Genomic DNA, 16,433 nt, shown 5'->3' on the forward strand with positions numbered 1-16,433 from the left:
TCCCCACGTCCTCTCCAGAGTCCTCCTTGCAGGAGGAACGGCGCCGAGGGATAGACTTAGGAGGAAACTGACACCCAGGGAATCGAGCTTTTCCCTGAAGCTCCTCCCCTAGAGCTCTGAGCTTCCCACAACCCCAGGGTGTGTGACTGAGCAGGACAGATGATCCTGAACACAAAACCTACTGAGTGCTTACTGAGTGCCCAGCACTGCGGTCTCTCTAACTCTGCTCCCCTGCCCTGTAGGTGAGTGCAGCTACTGTGTCTATTTTATGGATGTGGCAACGGAGGCACAGAGAGATGCATTAATTGCCTGAGGTCACACAGCTAGCGAAAGAGAGCTGGGATTTGAAGACAGGCCACCCAGGGTCCTGCCCATCACCCTCCCTGTGCTGACATCCACTGAGCCCGAGCTGTAACATCTCAAAATGCCAACCCCCTCCTTCCCTCCCGCTTTAAGGCCCCAGACCTGGTGGGGCGGGCAGAGGGGACAAAGGTGGACTCCATTAAGGTACTTCCCTCTGCCTCAAAGGAGCAAGATCAGGCAGCCAAGCCAGTGAGCTTCCTTGCAGCCAGCCAGATCCAGAAAGGCCTCTTCCTCCAGGATGCCCTCTGAGCTAGCCCCCACATCCCGTCTTCTCTGTTCCCTGCAACCATGACAAGACTGAGGTCCCCTTGCCAAATACTGACAGGCAGGGTCCAGGTCCCTCCGCTGGAAGAGCTGCTGGAAATTGGGGGCTGGGCCCTCAGGGGCATTCAGGAAATCTTTCCCCAGCAAAATTGATCTGGCGGTGCCCCCAGCCCTACCACACCCTTGGTGGGGGGCAGTTCTAGCCCACCCCAGCTTTCACAGACACAGACAGGATACCCACTTCCTCACCCAAGCACTACTGGCAGGAACCCAGCCTGGCTTCCTCTGGCCCTGCCCTGGCCCCGGAGCTGTACAGGGCCTGGTGGCCCCAGAAAGGGGAAGTGGGGCCTTAGGGTGTGAAGTGGGGCGGGCAGGCCTAAGGAGAGGAACGGCCAGTCCCTGTGCCCACACTCTGCCCGGGAACCCACATGTAGTCTGGGCCCTAGGCCAGCCCAGCGCCTGGTGGGCTGGGTCCTGGTGGACTTTGTTTGCTGGGGAAACCTCATATTAAGAAGGCCAGGTCAGAGTTCCCGTTGTGGCTCAGTGGTTAAGGAATCCGACTAGGAACCATGAGGTTGCGGGTTCGATCTCTGGCCATACTCCCTCTGTGGGTCGAGGATCCAGCGTTGCCGTGAGCTGCAGTGTAGGCCGGCAGCTGTAGCTCCAATTGACCCCTAGCCTGGGACCCTCCATATGCCGGGGGTACGGCCCTTGAAAAAGACAAAAAAAAAAAAAAAGGCCAGGTCCCTCAAGAGACCCAGAGCTCTGTGAGGGAGAGCCAGCAGCGGCTCTGCCCAGCCCGGGGCCTGGCACCAAGGGGCACCCAGGAAACCTCGTGGGACCAAGGGCCTCTCCACGCCTTAGCTCCTGCTGGGACCTCGCCTCCCTCCCCGCACCCTCTCTCCTGGGCACCTCCCCGCCTCGGCAGGCCTTCCGAGATGCCTAGCAAACATTCCAGCACCTGTCTCACCAAACTTGGATTTCAGTCTGTGTCCTATGGCTGACCCTGGCAGATGCTCGTGGGATGGATGGACAGATGGATGAGCCAACCAGCTGGCAGCCTGAAGCGGGCAGAAAGGAGGGGGAAGTGGGCTGGGCAGCTTTAGTGAGGAAGGGGTGGGCATTAGGGATGAAGATGATGAAAACAGACAAAAGGGTCTCCTTCAGAACAGGAAGCACCTGCTGCATCCCACCTTTCCCCAGGTGAGCTACACTTGGGACGGAAGAAGCCTAGGTTCAAATCCCAGCTCCGCCACCCTTGGCCTTAGGAGTCGGCAGAGTCTCTCACGCTCTGGGCCTCGGTTTTCTCATCAGTCAACCCTTCATTTCCGGGGGGAGAGTGAGGTGCAGGACCTGATGGCCAACAGCAAATGAGCCCAGAAGGAAGTCTCAATTTCTCCAGCTAAGGAAGCCCAACCACAAGGTCCAAATAGGAGTGAGAGAGGTGCAGAGGGGCCAGAGCCCCTACCGACTCTCCACTCAAACTCCTCATTTCCGGGCGACAGTCTGCAAAGCCACCAGGTAGGGGCAAAAGCCTAAATCCTCCAAGAGCATAAGCCCCCAGCCAGCCCTGCTCCCCAGGAACCCCCAGGCTGGTGCTAGAACCAGAGGCTGCCACTTCCACTCCCAGCTCTGCCTCCAAAGTGCTCTGGGACCCTTACCCAGCCGGGGCCTCGGTTTCCCCTGTGGCAAAGGAGTGGTTATGTCAGACCTCGGAGACCCAGCTCTGGGCTGGGCAGGGAGTGGAGGCTGAATCATAAAACAAAAAGGACAGAGGAAAAGCTGAAAAGCCCAAGTGCTGTCACCTGGCCCTCAAAGGCTAATTCCAGGGGTGGGGTAGCGAGTTGTTCTTAGTTCCGAAAGTCCTCCCTTATACCCCGGGGTTAGGCATTACCCTAGTCAGCCTCTCCGCTAAAACACAAACACCTTGTCACACCTCATCCCCAAGGCACCAGCTGCCCTGGATAGTAAATCTGGTTTGCTATGTCCTGTGCCAATTCTATGCAGTCACTGACTGCCTCGAAAGAGCTCATCTATTCATTCAGTCACCCTGACAGAGAGTCATGCGTTCATTCCTTGAGCAGACGTGCACTAACGCCTTCGATGTGCCAGGCAACCACCAGACCAGCTGCCAAGAGGAAACTCAGCTCCATGCACAAACAGTCAAAAGGCACAGACCTCGGTGCCCCCTTCCCTTAGGTGTCTGCAAGGGCTCTGCACACAGGCAGTGTTCAGGCAACAGTGTTCATTAACTGACTAATCAACCAAGTTCCCATACTGAAAAGACTAGCTATGTTTCCCTCCGACTCTTGCCTGAAATTCCACCATTAGAGATTCATTCCTTTAAAGCACCCCCCTCACTAGGCTCCCCCTTTAGAATGAAAACACTTTCACATCCATGTTTCATTCCTAATTGCTTTCCCCTCGATAAGGAAGGAGAGAAAGGGGAAGTCTAGATGGCTCGCAGGAACCTCACACGGTGTTAGTTCTGCCCACAATGGCAGGACAGTGGGGTTCCCACGGCCCACCCAGCCAGCATGTCCACTGGTGACAGTGGCTATAACCCAGAGTCCTGGAGAGAGCAAGAAAGATTCAGGTGTAAGTCTTAAAGTACACCTGCCCTGCCTGTTTAAAGGGGCAGCAGAGCCCAGAGAGGGGAGAGAAATCTGGAATCATCACCGTGATGATTTCCACGAAGAGCAAGAAACCGGGAAGGAATTCTCGTATGATGCAGTCGTGGGTCAGTCCTCTCTAATCTGACACAAATCCTCAAAGCCATAATGAAAAGACTGTTACATACAATTACATGTTCCATTTTTTTCAACATAGTAAAAACTATCAAAAGCAAAATCAAAAGACAAGCAAGGGAATAGGAAACATTTGCCATTTTTATCACAAGGAGCTAATCTCCCTCCTATGTAAAGAGTTCCTGGAGTTCCCGTGACGGCAGTGGTAACGAACCCGGTTAGTATCCATGAGGAGGTGGGTTCGATCCCTGGCCCCACTCAGTGGGTTAAGGATCTGGCGCTGAGGTGTAAGCTGGTAGGTGCAGCTCCGATTCAAGAACTTCCCTACACTGCAGGTGCAGCCCAAAAAGACCAAAAAAAAAAAGAATGTCTACAAATCAAAAAGACCAATAACCCAATAGAGAAATTACAGAAGAGTATGAACAGAAAATTCATAGAAAGACAATACGAATGGCTCTTAAACATTTGGAAAGAAGCTGACCTCACCCATCATAAGAGAAATACAAATCAAAACTGCTATGGAAACCCATGTTTACCTACCCAATTGGCAAAGATCAAAGCATTTCATAAACCTTTGTTGGCCAGGGGAAACACTCACCCCTGGCAGGCATGTGATTCAGCACAACCTCTGAGCAGGCAGTTTAGTCATACCCAACAAAGCCACTATTGTACACCTTTTGACCTGGCAAATCCACTTCAAGTAATTTATCCTACAGACACTTTAACATGCATGAAATGACAGAGGTACAAGATTATTCATTGCAGCATTATTTGGGAAAGACTGAAAACAATGCATCTATCAGTCTGGTGAAGATAAATCACCATACCTCCTGACAGTGGAATACTATGCAGCTGTCAAAAAGAGTGCCACAGCCTGAACCATGCTACGGTAGGATATCCTGTGAACAATCCACCTGGTGACAGTTAATGCCTGGAATGGATTAGGACTGAACCAGGACACAGAAAAACCAAAACTGCGATTTTGACAGAGTGAACAAATCTTACTTCTTCTCATTTTCAGTTTCTATTTCTATTGTTATCATGCAGCTTGTACAATTTTTGTTACGTTTTCAATAGAAAAAAAAATAAAATCTACTATATACATAGTGCCTATCATTAACAACACAGCATGGTATACTTAAGTTTTCTAAAGCAATAGATTTTATGTGTTCTTATAAAAATAATAATAATAAATAAAGGGGGGAGCAAACTTTTGGCTGTGAAGGACAGATTTATGGCACAGACCGTGGTGATGGTTTCATGGGTATATACTTAGCTCCAAACTTAAGCTGTATACAATAAACATGCACAGATTTTTGTATGTCGCACAAAGAGATTTTTAAATAAATACATAAAGTAAAACAATAAAGACCCAAATAAAAAATTCAAAAGGCAGTGTAAAGTGATCAATCACTGAAGTGACACTCTGAGTTTATTAACATGGAAAGATGTGTTTGTTCCTGGCACGTTGGTCAGAGTGTGTGTGCGTGTGTACACATGTAAGTGTGTATATGAATACACAAAAAATAAATAGAGCCTATAAACCAAAAAGGAGGAAAGAAAAACGACCCCCAGGTCCTTCATGTCCAAGTTGCCTGACCCTGAAAACGTCACTTCTCCTCTCTGAGCCTCAGTTTCCTTATTTGAAAAAAGAAAGACTCCCATTCCAACCACCCAGGGCTTTGGGGAAATTCAATGAGGGTGATGCGGGCGGAGTGTGGGCGCTGCGCCTGGCACAACGAGTCTAAGTCAAGATGACAAGTATGATCAAGGTAGCAGAAAAGGCTGCGAGATTTGGGGCAGGGGGCCAGAACCTGCCCCTTCCCCTCCAGCCCACTCCGTCGTGGGATCAAGCAACCCTCTCCCTGCCCACCTCACTCCCCCACCCCCGCTCTGGAAGTGGCCTGGCCTCTGGGGTGCATACAGCAGTGTCAGCACCCCAGGAATGCTTTCTAGGGCACGAGCAGCATTTCCAGCCGGCTGACACCCCCGTGGATGCCTCGTTGGGTCTCCAGGGAACAGCCCTCCGCTGGGTCAGAGAAGGTGTCAATGTGGACCCAAGCCAGAGAGAGCTCCCAGGTGGCACTGGGTCCTCACTCCAAGGCTTCTGGGGCGGCGGAGAGAAAAGCGCAACATTCAACCTTGAGACACTCGGCAAACTTGGAACCCAACGGGGAGATAGACGGCAGAAAACCAGCCAGGAGCTGTCCCCGGCTTGTCAGCCTCTGAGTACCTGCCAGGAACAGGCAAGGCCCTTGCAGCCTAACCCTCTGGGTTGCTCTCACTGTATTTCCAGCCAGGAGAACCTATTTGTCCAAACCCCCGGCTAGGATTCCAACTCAGACTGGCCCACTCCAAGGCCCAGATGCCTTCTTAACCCTGTGTCTGTGTTTCCTGAGGTTTGTGTGTTCCACCCAACAGCCGGGCTGTGAAAAGCCACACGCACAGAGCCACACACACACCAGTTTCTGAGGAGCACAAGCCACACTGGGCTTAGCATTCTCTTCCTTCTCCTTCTCCAAAGACAGCCTGTCCACATTAGCAAATGAAAGGTTCTGAGAAGTCCTGCAGGAAAGAAAGCTGCTGGATTAATAAACACAGCTATATATTTCCCAGTCTTTTTGGTTCACAAGGATCTTTCCAGATCAGATCTCTAATGAATCCCTGTTGAGAAATGCTGACTTTGACACCTCTGAGACTGAGCTCAGGGCTCCTCCTCCAAGAAGCCTCCTCTGGGCAGCGGTGGCCCAGAGAGGCCACTACCTGCCTTAGCTGACTGCCTGGAAGCTCCCTCAGGCTGGAGCTCCACCTCCATCTGGCCCTGGGCTGAGCTGCATGGGCACAAGGGGACCAGCCCTGAGCTGGGTCTCCAGGGTGGGGTGCAGGGAAGATGGGGTGCCTCTGCCTGCCCTGGGGAAGAAAAAGTGAAAAAGAGGGAATCCAGGAAGGATCCCCCCACCCCCACTGTACTTCCTGCCTCTCCTGTTCCAGGCAAAGAAGTGTCCCCACCTGGGTCTCCCCACTTGCCACAGGCAAAGCAGGGCGGGGAAAAGAGAACCAAGGCTCAGGTCAGCTCTGCCTCCCCTTCTCTGGGCCTGATTCCTCCTGGGGCAGGAAAGTCCCCCAGGGCCCACGAGGTCCTCTCTCACTCAGACTGCCAGAAAAGCTAGCCCCAGAAAGGCCGGCAGGAAGGGCAGGTGGAAAGGCACCTCCGTGGGGACTCAGCAGGTCCCTGGGAGCCACGGCCTCTCCGGAGCCCACTGAGGCATCGCCATCTAGTCTGGCTCCCGAGAGCCACCAGTTTGACTCCCGCCGTGCCAGCCACCGCAGGGCCAGGCCCTAATCCAAGATGCTGAGACCAACCCCACTTCCCTGGCTTCCTGAGGACGGTGCGAGGCTAAGAGGGCACAGGGCGGGCACAGGGCTGCGTGGTGCAGCCCAGCCCGGAGCCCGGAAGAGCCCTTCTGCAGGGGAAGCAGCCCCAGCCGACCTCCCGGCAAACCCCCAAAACCACAGCCTGGCTTCCGGAGCTGAAAACAAGGGGCTCAGGAGCCCCTCCCCACGGCTGTCCCCAGAGCCAAGCACCCCCATTCCTGGGCGGTCACTCCTCTCTTCCACGGACCCCTGCCTTCCAGCGCCAGGCTCTGCTGGGCACAGGAAGTCGCTGTGATGGAGCCTCGGCCCTGGGCAGCCGCAGGTCCCCTCCAACCCAAGTCTCGCCTGGGCTGTTCCCACCACAGCGCCGCAAGTCCATCCACCATCCCAAGGACAATGAGCCCAGTCCTGCTTACCCCCTGCCAGCACGCTCCTCAGGGCATCCGGAGGCCTCCGTGGCTGCGTGATTTGACTTATTTCGGTTCCCCAAACAAGCCCCACCCTTTCAGCTCCAGGCTCGGGCAGCCTGCAAGCACGGCCGCCGTCCCCACCCCCCAAACTCCCTCCGCCTGGCAGACTCCTGCCTGCCCTTCAGAGCCACGCTGCGCTGCCACCTCCTCCAGGTGGGCTGCCCAATCCGGACTCAGGGTCTGCAAGACCCCCCACAGCACAGGGGTCCAGCCTGTGACAACCTGACCACACGACGCCTCTCTCAAGGCTGATGTCCGGCCACAGGCCTGGCTTTCAGGACCCAGCCCTGCCTGGCACGTGGGGGACGTTCAAACCCCAAACTCATAAGTGAAGTTAAATACAGCCTGACGTGGCAGGCAGGGCTTGGGGCCTCAATTTCTCAGGCCTCGATTTCTCACCCGAGCAATGGGGTCAAAAATGTTCCCTACTCCCCGGCCTATTCTGACAGTCAAATGACCTTGAGGCTATACGAATGCCTTATACATCCAGAAACTTCACACAGGGAAGGGGACTGGCCTTACTGTGTTGTTTTCACCTGGGGAAATAGGCCTGAGCCCCAGGTCCCCCGCACTGCCCACACCAGGTAGCAGGTGAGATGCTAACGCTGCAACAAACAAGATGGACAAGGGGCCCTTGGGAGCCCACGTGGGGGCAGGGAGAGTCACATGCCATATGAGCCACATGAGGAAAAGAAACGCCACAGTGGCGAGGGCCCAGCCTCAGGAACGCCTGGTAGCTGCGAATACAGGTTCTGAGACCAAACAGGCAAACCCAGGCTCCACATGAGGAGCTGTGTGACCTGGGGCACATCACTTAACCTCTCTGGGCCTCGGTTTCCTCATTCACAGAATGGACTCATGTCCCGGGGCCTCACCCAGAGGCTGGCACACAGGGAGTGCTGTCACGTGGGGCCATCCTGACCCACTCTGAATAGGAGAGGTGGCCTGAGAAACTCTGGCACGGCTCCCACCCCACCACCTCAAGCTGCGCTCAGGAGAAAGAGACAGGAGGTGGGCCTTGGGGGCCAGGGATGCCGCTGAGGGCTACGGTACCTGCAACAAAGACCTGGGGGGGACACTACAAATCCCTGGGGTCTCGGCCTCACCTCCTCTCAGCCCCCAAGGGGCAAGTCTCCGCTTCCCTTTTGCTCCACTGTCCAGGAAGGAGCATCAGACAAGGATGCCCGAGAGCCAGCCCTTGCCCGGCATTACAGCACCCCATCCCCGGGGACTGGGCAGCGGCTTCAGGGAGTCGGAGGGTTTCAAAAGAGGACACTTCCCCAGTAGTTCAGGACCCCATTAAAGGAGTGCCTCCAGCCGACTTCAAAGGGCTCCTCCTCCCTGAGCTGGATGGGGTCCCGGGGGACAGGGGACAGGTGTCGGGGGCCAGCAAGCAGGTTTGGGCAGACCCTGCAGGTACCTGGCCCACACGGCACGGAGATGCGCAGAGGTAGAGTCAGCCTGACCACCGCCAAGATGGGGAGACTGAGGCCAGCGGAGGGGACGACACCCCAAATCTACATCCCCCAGGGAGGGAGGCCAGTGGAAATGTGCCTCCAACACAGCTCTGACCAGAAGACGCACGGGCCGCGAGTCCCTGGGCCTCAGTTTCCCCATCTGTACAGAGAGGGTCTGTACCCCAGGGTCTTGGGCCTCTCCTTGCTCAGCCAGCCAGTGACGCCAGGAACTGTCAACCCCAGTCAGCTGCACCAGAGGTAGCAACCCTGAGCCACATCCAAGGGGCAGGAAGGCCTGGATCCTGGAAGACAAAGAGGCCTCCATTCCAAAGGTAGGTGATGGCACCACTGACTGCATCACCCCCGGGGGCCTCATCATGCCCGAGAGCCAGGCCTGCCATGCCACCACCCCCAAGCGGGCACACAGTCCCCTTTGGGTCACAAGCACTCCCACCCCGTCACCTCCAAGCCGGCTCAGGAGCACATCTGAGAACGAGGGTCCCCAAAACACAGACCCGTTTCTTTCTTTTCCCTCAGGCACAGTCACATCTTTCAGCGTCAGGGGTGTGGGCAGCGTCAGGAGGAAGGAGGGGTGCTTCTGGTGTCCCCCAGCACGGGCACCAGCCAGAGGGGTCTCATCACAGAGCCGAGGACGGAGGGGAGGCAACCAAGGGGAGCAGACACACTCCAGCCCCTTCTTTTCCCAGCCACAGGACCCCAGGGCGGGGGGCCTCTGGGTGACACAAAGTAAGAGGGGGCTCAAGGGGTGGAAGCTCTTCAGCAGTGGGGACGGCCCAGCAAAGGGCAGAAGGAGGCAAGCCAGCCTGCTGACCAAGCCGCGGCTGGGCCCAGAGCGCACAAGACGGGGCACCGAAATAGGGGAGAGGCTGGGCCAGGAACAGGCCGGTGGGGGTGGGGAGAAGCCGGGAGAAGGGGTTCAGACATGCAGCGGCCAGAAGGAACTGACTGACGTGCATTAGAGGAGCCCAGAAAGTCCGTGGGCCTCCTCTCCAGAGCCCAGGGCTGTCCCACCCCATCTTGACAACAGGGTGGCTGCAGGGCAATCTCCCAGCACAGCCCTTAGTGCTCAGAAAACGAGGGTGAAAGGGAGCCATCCAAGAGATCAGCAGGTGGCAGGAGAACAGACGATCCCAGGGGTCACAGAGAGAAACGGTCGTCAAAGAGAAAATGAGCCCACCTCTGCCCAGGGCTCATGCCCTGCCCCACCCTGACACCCTGTCCTCCTGCAAAGGCTTGGGGTGGGGTGGGGTGGGGGGGAGTGTGGGGAAACAGAGGTGCTGCAGTGCAGCAGGTCTGTGCCTGGGGTTGGGCAATGCCCCAGCCATGACATCGCCCCTTGTGAAATCCACGGGCAGAAGCAGGTTGAGCCAGATGCCGATGGCTGTTGGGTGGGCACCATGCCACCCTCCTTGGGGGATGCAGCAGCAGGAGCCCCAGGCGGGCAAGCAGAGACGCCATAGGGAGGGTTGGCTGGGAGGGTCAGGGTAGAGCTGGAGGGCCTCTGGGCAGAGGAAGGGGCTGACAGGACTCATCCCCTGCCCGCCACACACAGACTGGGGTCTCGCCACTGCTGGGAATCTCGAGGCCTGAGTTTGTTGGTCTCAGCTGCCTAGGAAGCATAGTTCACGCATTAACTTTCCCAGCGACCTGCCTGGGCACTGCCATTTTACAGATGAGGAAACTGAGCAGCAGAAAAAGAGTGAGTACCCCGAGGGCTAAGGGAGACTCCTCAATGACACCCCTCGGCCCACCCTGCCCATCCTCACATCCCAGGTTCCCTTCCCCAAGGATGTCCCCACTCCCACCCAAGGCAGGACTTGGTAGAGAGTCCCAAATACAGCCGCATGACAGAAATACCGACAAGCCCCTCCACTTGGGTAGTGGCTCCTCTGCTAGCCTTCCACACCCTCTCATTTAATCTTACAGCTACCTTGGCGTTCCCGTCGTGGCGCAGCAGAACAAATCCAACTGGGAACCAGGAGGATCCGGGTTCCATCCCTGGCTTGGCTCAGTGGGTTAAGGATCCGGGGTTGCCATGAGCTGTGGTGTAGGTCGCAGACGCAGCTCAGATTCCACATTGCTGTGGCTGTGGCGTGGGCCAGCAGGTGTAGCTCTGATTCAACCCCAGCCTGGGAACTTGCATTGGTGAGGCCCCAACAGCAAAACCATAAAATAAAAATAAAAGCTTACAACTACCTGGCATGTTGGGTACCACGAGGTACCTATTTTATAGATGCAAGAAAATGGCTCATGAGGTCCCGTTGTGGCGCAGTGGTTAACGAATCTGACTAGGAACCATGAGGTTACGGGTTCGATCCCTGCCCTTGCTCAGTGGGTTAAGGATCCGGCGTTGCCGTGAGCTGTGGTGTAGGTTGCAGACTCGGCTCAGATCCTGTGTTGCTGTGGCTGTGGTGTAGGCCGGCAGCAACAGTTCCAATTAGACCCCTAGCCTGGGAACCTCCATATGCCGTGGGAGCGGCCCTAGAAACGGCAATCAAAAAAAAAAAAAAAAAAAAAAAAGAAAGCAAAAAGAAAATGGCTCAAACCCTTGCTCATCTCGCACACTGCCAGGAGGAGGCAGAGTGAGGTTTGAACCCAGGCCGTTATCCAACTCTGCCTGGAGGCAGGGGACTGGACCTGATGACCTTCAGAAGACCCTGCTCTTCTAGCTGCTGTTTCAATGCTGCAGCCGCATTCGCTCAGGCAAACTCACTCCCAGCTCTTGGCTACACGGGTTTTTAAAACCCAGTAAAGGACCTAAAGGTCCATCAGCAGCAGCTCCCTCTCATCCCTGAGACCCAACCCCACAAAAGGCTAGAATCGGCTGTTTTGACTCAGGTCCCCAGTGTGACCCACTCTGCCTGCTCCCTCAGAGGCCCTGGAACTCTGACTTAACCATCGCCCTCTGTCTGGGCAACGGGACGTGGAGAGAGTGCCTTCACCTCAGTGGGAACGGGTCCCAAGACAGGAGAGAGGCGAGGGGCGGCACTGAGGGACAGGCCACTTGCCACCCTTGCATGATCCCTGGTCACGGTGGGACGGCGAGCCATGGAAAATGCAAAGAGCCAGGTCATCTACCTCCACACGGAGGCAGGACCGCAGCGCCCGCCCAAGGACACACAGCCCAGCCGAGGCCAGAGCCCTGACGCAGCCCCAGGCCTCGCCATAGCGGGTGCCCATGAGACACTCTGCCAGTAAGGGTCACCCCCCAAGCCACCCAGATCTCCTGTTCAGCGGTGCCCCCACAGCCTCTCCAAAGACGAGGCACAGTGTCCTGACCCCAAGCCCAGGCCTCAAACTTGGCAGCTCTCCACGAGAGGCAGTGCGGCGCGGCCCCTCCAGAGCATCTCGCTGTGTGGCCCTGGACACCACAGTGCCCCACTGGGCCTCTGGCTTCTCCTCTCTAAACTGGGGGCATATGACAGCATCACACAGGGCAGTGGGGGAGGCAGGGAAAGGGTTAAACCAATAGTCACTAACTGTAGAGGAGGGGACGCACCCCAAAGCGACAACACGCGGGACCCCGCTCTCCTCTGGAATAACACCTGTGGCCCATTGGGAGGTCCCTCTCCTGCCCCCCCTTCCCTGCCTAGACGCTCACTCTACCCTTCGCCCCCCTCCCCAGGGCCCACAGGGAGACTGTCCCTCCCCCAGCCCATGCCAGGCAGGGACCACCGCCCACCCCCGGGAAAATAGCTCTCAGGCAACAGTTGCTTCTCTTCAACAAATTACCACTGGAGACTCTTCCCCACAAAGCGCACACCTGCCCGCTGAGAACCCGCCCCATCTGAGACCCTCCCTCCCCAACACCAGCAGCCGCAGGAAAACTCCAGGAAGTCCGAGGCCCCAGCCTGGTCAGAAACGAGGGCCCTCGGACCAGACAGGCCTTCCAGACTCTGCGCCCCCGGGACGCCTGCACTTCCTGCAGGGCCAATCCCGGCTGCACTTCCTCTTAAGGCTACTCATTGCATCTCAGTGTCTTCTTCAGCCTTGTCCGAGGCAAAAATAAATGCATGAAGTCACAGATCCAAAGTCCTACTTACAGATTTTTTTCTGAAATACAGAAACGTATATACTCACATTTTAAGCATGCGCATCCACATACAGACCAAAGCCATCTGGGGAGCAGGGCCCCCACCCCGAGAAAGGCTGATCTAATCACCCCTCACATCATCCATCTGCACGTCTGCAGCCGAGAGAGCCAGTGACAGCCCACAGTCCCACAGCCACTCCAGGCCAAGCCAGCCTGGACTCAGGCTGCCTGTCCAGGCCTTGGCACCAGGGACCCTGTCTACCCGCTCAGGCCTCTGCCTTCCCTTCCCTCTTTCTCTCCTGTCCCCTAAAGGCTGGCCATGGAGGAAGCCCCCAGGGCCAGCTGTCCCCAACGTCATGTGATGACAAAGACAAGAGGCGCCTGCTTCACCTCAAGTCTGTGCGCATGTGTTTGGATGAGTGGGCAGAAAGATCCAGAAGGACCCACCCCCGCCTGGTCCCCAGGGCCTTGGGCTGGGAGGGCTCAGAGGGAAAGAGAGACTCTTCTATTTTCTTGAGGCTCTTGGTTCTCTGCCTCTTGGGTGTGCGACACTCTCAGAGTTTGGTTTTTGCTGGGTTTTTGTTGTTGTTGTTTTTCAATCTAACAACATTCACCAATCCCCCTTCCCCAGCCAACTTTGACTTTCATTGAGAAAAGCAGAGTGTACTCGTAAACATAAAATTACAACCTGGAAGAGACATGCAGACACATCTGAGGGAGCGTGGGTCATGGCCCTCGTGGTGGACGGAGCCCAGTGAACACCATGCGGCAATAACAGTGCCTTCTTGTCTGGCTGGAGAAAGCCAGGGACGAGCTGCCTTCCCTTTTGCCCAAGAGCCACCCCTCCAACCGGGTGTCTGCCCAGCAGACTCCCCCAAAAAACCCCCCTACCATCATCCACTCCCAGGCCAGAACTGCCTGGTGGGGAGGGGCTGCCAGGCAGGCAGGGCAAAGAGGGCACCCCATCCCCACATCCTGCTTACCTGGCTCTCCTCCAGGGCCCCGCGGCAGCCGGCTTAGAGGGGGCCGTCGCCTGCCCCTCCTCGGCCAGCGTCCAGGCTCACACATGTGAAGGTTTCTTCCACCAGCTACCTAATGAGAGTGAGTCACATCTGGGACCCACAACTTCCTGCTCCGCCAGCGGCGGCGGCGGCAGCGGCGGGAGCAGCAGAAATTCTAACGCCGAACCCTCAGCTCAGCGCCTCGCGGGTGGGGGTGTGGGGGGTGCCTCTCCCAGCCACGGAGGAGCCCTCAATAGGCGTGGAAGCAGCCGTGAGGCCAGGCACCCGGCTCCAACGACTTCACGGAAATTAGAAGCTTTAAGCTGAAAGCATTTTCAAAAAGTAAAAATAAAACCAGCACCAAAAGCCTCCATTAGAAGCCTGGCGATGACGGCTGGAGGCAGAGAGTAAATGCCTCCTTAATGAGCAATTAGAAGCGAGAGCAGCCTGGCAGTGAGCCTCATTCTGTCTCCGACACTCACACAAGGCGCTGAACCTCAGTTTCCCCCCCTACGCACCCACCCACGCAGTGAGGGGGCCTCATCCATCTCGAGAGGGGATGGGCTGAGGGGTCAAAGATCTCCAGACTGGCCTTCTGCCTCTCCATTTCACAGCGGCCCCCCATGCTGGGGCCAGGCCAGGGGGCAAGGCCAAGGTCCACGCTTGGAGTCTCTGTTCCCAACACCCCCCCGGAGCATCCCAGCAGCCCCGGACCGCAGGAGGCCGGGAACCAAACCCCAGGTCGCTTCCGCTTTGCCAGGCCTGTTCCCCACTGGGATCCTGGGGCGCTCAGTGGCGAGAAGTCCAACTGGGAAGGACTGGGAAGCAGGGTGCAGAGACCTCCCAAAGCAGAAGGGGAAAGCACCTGCTAGTTATCAGGGAGCCCCATGAGCATGTGACATGGGGACCTGGGGTCATTACCTTTTATCTGACAGTAAACCCTGCTGTTTAGTAACAAAGTGGAGAACAGAGCCCCAGTTTTCCTGGCTGAGCCGTCTTGCGATCCCTGGGCCCTCCTTCTGGCTCTTTCCTCAGAGGAGGCAGACTCTTCCCTGCTGACCTGCTGCACCCCTAGCCCTGGCCACCTGGCATTTGACACCCGACCCATCACACCAACTGCCAGGTCCCAGCAGGCAGGACCTGTGCGCACAGGCTGACACACCCTGGAATCCGCATTTAAACGCTGACTGTTTGATGGGTAACCTGCACAACCCCCACGAGGAGGTCCTGCTATTATGGCCACTCTATAGAAAACAGAGGCTCAGGGAGGCTACTCACTTGCCCAAGCACACACAGCTTAAATAATAATGATAATAAAGCAGAGCCAGGATTCAAACTCAGGCCTGCTGACTCTGTGGCCTGCGTTCTCAACCACTCACCTTCCCCAGGAGCAAAGGAGGGCTTCCCTGCTTCAAACCCCACTACACCCTCCACGGCAGGCGCCCTCACCCGAGATCTCGCAGCCCCGGCACTCAGTGCTCCCAAAACTGCCGGAGAAACTCGAGCAAATGGGGGCCGCTGTGGGCTTTCTCAGCATCGAGCAGGGAAGCCTGGTTTCTGGTTGCCCAAGGGGCCAGGCACAAAGCACAGCTGAACCCTCTCCTGTTTTCGCTCAGCAACACCTGCCATCCTCCCTGCGGGCAGGACCCTTGCCTGGTGCTGGGGACACAAGCATGACTCGGTTAAGATGTGCCGACTGATGACATATCACAAAGATCTGAGAGAAGCATCCGTGAAGGGAAGATATGTGGTCCAAGGAGTTCCCACTGTGGCTCGGCAATATCAAATCCGACTAGTATCCATGAGGACGCCCATTTGATCTCTGGCCTCGCTCAGTGAGTTAAGGATCTGGCGTTGCTGTGAGCTTCGGTATAGGTTGCAGACATGGCTTGGATCTGGCATGTGGGGGAGGCTCAGGGCCTCCCTGGAGGAGGGGGCCCAAGAGAAGGTCTCCCAGGCCCTGGAGATGGCCCAGCCAATCCCTGACGGGGGCTTGGGAGCATCAGGCTGTAGAAAGTGGCACGGCTGGGAGTTCCTGTCATGGCGCAGTGGAAATGAATCCAACTAGGAACCATGAGGTTGTGGGTTCGATCCCTGGCCTCACTCAGTGGGTTAAGGATCCGGTGTTGCTGTGAGCTGTGGTGTAGGTCGCAGACATGGCTCAGATCTGGCGTTGCTGTGGCTCTGGGGTAGGCTGGTGGCTACAGCTCTGATCCTCCCTGCTAGCCTGGGAACCTCCATATGCTGTGGGTGCAGCCCTAAAAAGACAAAAAAAAAAAAAGAAGAAGAAGAAAGTGGCAAGGCTGTGAAACAACAGGCAAGAAAGAATAAAACTGCAACACCACCAAGGCAGACACGGTTGGCTGGCAGGCATCCAAGAGACAAATAACGATGAAGGCTGAGCAAATAGCTGGGCCTCATTTGACAGATCCAGCTATCAAGCCCTTCTCCCTCGGGAAGAAACCTCACAGCACCCCCAGCGCATTTCGAACTCCAGGCAGATTTCTGAGATGGGAGGTGAGCATGGAAACCACCTATTCTACAGTCACCGTGCCCCAAAGGAGCCCTGAGAGGGTCTGAGCACTCAGGCTGGCTGACACCCCCAACCCAGCCCCTTGTCCCAGGAAGGTGGGATGAAGACATGAGAGCTCTACAATCAGAGCCCCCATCGAGTGACCTTGGCCAAGTTACATGATCGTGGC

General features: G+C 56.5%; 1 protein-coding gene across 9 annotated transcripts in view; it reads right to left on the reverse strand.

Annotated features, from left to right (window-relative positions):
* Positions 1 to 16,433, reverse strand: part of ADCY7 (adenylate cyclase 7) — a 67,605-nt gene that overhangs the window by 38,548 nt on the left and 12,624 nt on the right. For 4 of the 9 annotated variants that reach the window (XR_007136420.1, XR_007136421.1, XM_047791169.1 and 1 more), the window contains exon 1: positions 7,166 to 7,246. The exons of 1 other annotated variant lie outside the window; for it this stretch is intronic. The gene's annotated coding sequence lies outside the window, so the exon portion shown is untranslated. Of the gene's footprint in view, positions 1 to 7,165; positions 7,248 to 13,713; positions 13,851 to 16,433 lie in introns of those variants that run through there. 4 more of the 9 variants (XM_047791167.1, XM_047791168.1, XM_047791171.1 and 1 more) reach the window with 2 other exon arrangements.

Source organism: Phacochoerus africanus, chromosome 8, assembly GCF_016906955.1.
Source record: "Phacochoerus africanus isolate WHEZ1 chromosome 8, ROS_Pafr_v1, whole genome shotgun sequence".
Classification (NCBI taxonomy): Eukaryota; Metazoa; Chordata; class Mammalia; order Artiodactyla; family Suidae; genus Phacochoerus; species Phacochoerus africanus.